Here is a 3,530-nt window from a genome sequence, read left to right as displayed (position 1 = left end):
GGGGTGTAACTCAGTGGTAGAGTGTCTGCTTCGCATGCTGAAAGTCCTGGGTTCAAATCCCAGTACCTCCAATAAATACTTTTTTTATTCTTCAATATCAATATTTTATCATGTATTGAATACATTTATGCATAGTTTTTTTTCTTTTACTTATTTATACTTTTAATATATTTGTATAGAAAAAATTATTATAAATATGGAGTAGAAGTTGCAATATTACTACATTAGCATATGCAAATTACAATCTTGAACTCTTAAGTATTATAATAAAATTTTACTTTAGATAAAAAGTCTCAATACATAATTTTGAGAAATAGATGTGAGTCCGGACCCATTGATAAGCACTTGAGCAGCAGGAGATATGGTAATTTCTAACCCAACCTAGTCACTCCTGCGGCACTAGTACTTATGAACAAGACAGGATTAACTTCCGATGTATCGCAGGTCCTCCGTTGTTATGAATTTATTGATAGCCATATTGAATTCCTTTGATGCAGTGCATATTCCTATAAATTATCATGTAATATTAATAATTCTATTTTTTAATTTCAAATTGTTTTAAAGAAAATCTTAATTTAAATTTTCAAAATTATATAATTAAAAGAGAATTGAATACATCGATTAATAAACAAGTAGTTTATAATTTAATGTAAGATTAGATAATCAGCAGAAGAATACGGTGGCCCATAGATATTGCGTGACACATTCATATTACAATCATTTTATGAAACAGAAATCTTAAGTCAATTGAATTAACTTATACTTTTCGAAATACAATATAAAATACAATTATTATACAATTATACAATTATAAATAAACATATCTTTGTTTGTAATATTTCCTCAACATAATTATTCGATTTATTATTGAATTTTCTTTTTTTTTAATTATTAATATTTAATATATAATAAATTATTGATATACAATTTATTCAAAAAAAAAAAAGAAAAATAAAAAAAACGGATCAGACGTGATTATACTAATCAAAATGATAGTAATAAAATTGTTACGAAGCAATACCGATAGTAAAAAATATATATATATATTATAATTATAATATATAGATAGTAAAATATATATATTATAATTATTAATTTGAATATGTATATACTATACATACATATATACATATATATATATATATCGTATACACAATAATGATGCGATGACACACAGTGGTACTCATTGAAATGACCTCGACTAATCATTAAAGTCGCCCACTATCTCGGCCTCTTTATTCTTTTTCCTTCTGTCCACCTTCGAAAAATTTTGAGCTTCATGCAGCAGTCTCCATATTGAAATTCTATTTCTTCTGTTTTAAAAATGTTTGTACTTCCACATATAATTTATTTTATTTGAAACATCCATATATATAAAAAATGCTTTTAAGAATATCCTAATCTGCACTATTGACAATTTCGATTAATCGTCCTTCTCTAATTGAAACATCTTATCTATTACATTTTATCTTCTGTAAAAATTATTATGCTGGAAAATAGAAATATAAAAAAATAACATATAAAAATTTTTAGAAATACTTATTCAATAATTATTCAATTACAGAAATATTTCAAGAAATATATATAATTGAAAATTGAAATTGAAATCGAAATTTAAATAAGATTAGAAATAAGAAGCAAAGAAATGAAGAATTGATAATTCAAATATTATAATAAGTATACAGTATCGCGTACGGAAATGCGTGTATGTGTGATAGAGGGAGAGTCTACAATCGAATCTTTGATTTCTTTGCTCCACGTTCCTACTTAAACGTTTCTCGTTTCATCAAACACCGTATTCATCGTTCGCCTTCATGATATGAGTTAAGGTTAGTAACATGATTTTTTCCATGGAATTTCTCTGGAACTTCGAACAGATATCAGCACGTTATCGAAGTTTAGAAAAATGACCCTAACAATGGTCCGTCTTTCTGCAGATTATTTCATACTTACAAGAATAAGACGAAAAGAGTATGCATAAGATTTACTGTAAAGTATAATGTTAAAAATGCAAAGTCGTCATAAGCTAAAGAGGATTATTCGATGTGGCCATTGCAGATTCAGCTGGACGCGTGGCTGTCTTCTGCTACGCATCTTGTACACATAACGTGCGTATATATTTTTTATTTTTTGTTTTTTCGTCAGTTCAGATGCGCGAAATGAGAAAATATGTTATGGGAGAAGAACAAAGATAATTGCTGGAACAAGAATATAGCAAGAAAAAATAATAATATATAATATGATTATGCAGAAATGACAAAAGGATCTATTAAACAAATCGAGATTCACAGAAAAAGGAAAGAGTTTGTGAGATCAACTGGAATAGAAAGGACAATAAAAGAACAGGAAGAGTAAAGGGGAAAGAAGAATATCATCAATTAACGTTAATTTCTGTTAATGTCGGCTCTCTCTGAGTATTTGTGAAATAGCTCGTCAACTTATTAGGTTACGATGTGCAAATTGTGCATAGATGAGAGAATAAGCAGAAAAAAATTCCGAGAAGCAAAACAGAAGAAATATTTATTCTTTAACTGAAAAAAATTCAATTCTGATTTACATTTAGAAATAATATCTGAAAAAATCAATATCATTATTGTGATTCTCTATAAAAATTCGCGAAGCCTCGAGACTCGTGATCTCTGTTTCGATTCAACCGAAAATATTCTATTTTAAGAACAGTACGTTTAAAACGAAGAGGTACTTTACGATTTTTCCGTAACTGCTTGTGGAACTATAATTTTTGATAGATATTGCGTCATTTTCAAACAAAATATTGCAATAATATAAAAAGAAATTAAACAAAAATTTTATTCTATCTCTACCTTTATAACTTTTATATAAATTTGCTTTCATCGATATTTAGATTCTAGGAACTTAATGATTTTCTTCAACTTGTGTTCTTTCGTACTCTATACTATCATTTAAGAGGGGTCAAGAAGTCGTAACGATAAAGCTTAGCCACGCAATGCGTGCCATTACAACTTAAGAATATCAAAATGTTTCCAATTACAATGTTTCATCTCATAACAATCCCGTAGAAATCATTACATTTCGAACACAGATTCAACTCTCTTACTTCTCAATGAGAGAATCGCGAACATTTGGTCTTTTATCATTTCTATGATTTCGCGAGGGATCTTATTGGTTTTCTCTTTCTTTTTGTTTCTTCTCGAGAGTTCTATATGTATTTCATCAAGTGTCAGGTTAAAACGATACTTTGCGAGGTTATTATATGTGTGGTCACATGTGATCTCGTTTTTCAGATGTTGTAAGCCGAGCACGGAAAATATTCTCGAGGAAAAGTCTAATTTATACATAAAAAAGAAAAAAAGATTATAAAAATCGCACATCTGAATTTTTATTTTATTAAACAATCGAAAAAAGATAAATTGATCAATCAATTATGTGAATGAATTTTTATTAGATTAGAGAGCGTGTTTCTTGTAGAACATATTAATAATGCAGTGCTTATCGAATGCGACTTTAGTGGTTAAGAATTAATCTTGTTTGCATGATCGTTAATATATTTA

General features: G+C 28.0%; 1 non-coding gene across 1 annotated transcript; it reads left to right on the top strand.

Moving 5' to 3' along the window:
* Positions 1–71, top strand: Trnaa-cgc. Its single transcript has one exon. It is a non-coding gene; the product is annotated as a tRNA-Ala (tRNA).
* Positions 72–3,530: the final 3,459 nt, after the last annotated feature.

This window comes from Apis dorsata, unplaced genomic scaffold (genome assembly GCF_000469605.1).
Source record: "Apis dorsata unplaced genomic scaffold, Apis dorsata 1.3 scaffold_292, whole genome shotgun sequence".
In the NCBI taxonomy this organism is placed as follows: Eukaryota; Metazoa; Arthropoda; class Insecta; order Hymenoptera; family Apidae; genus Apis; species Apis dorsata.
Note: the sequence above shows the minus strand (reverse complement) of the source record. Positions and strands in the feature narration are given on the sequence as shown.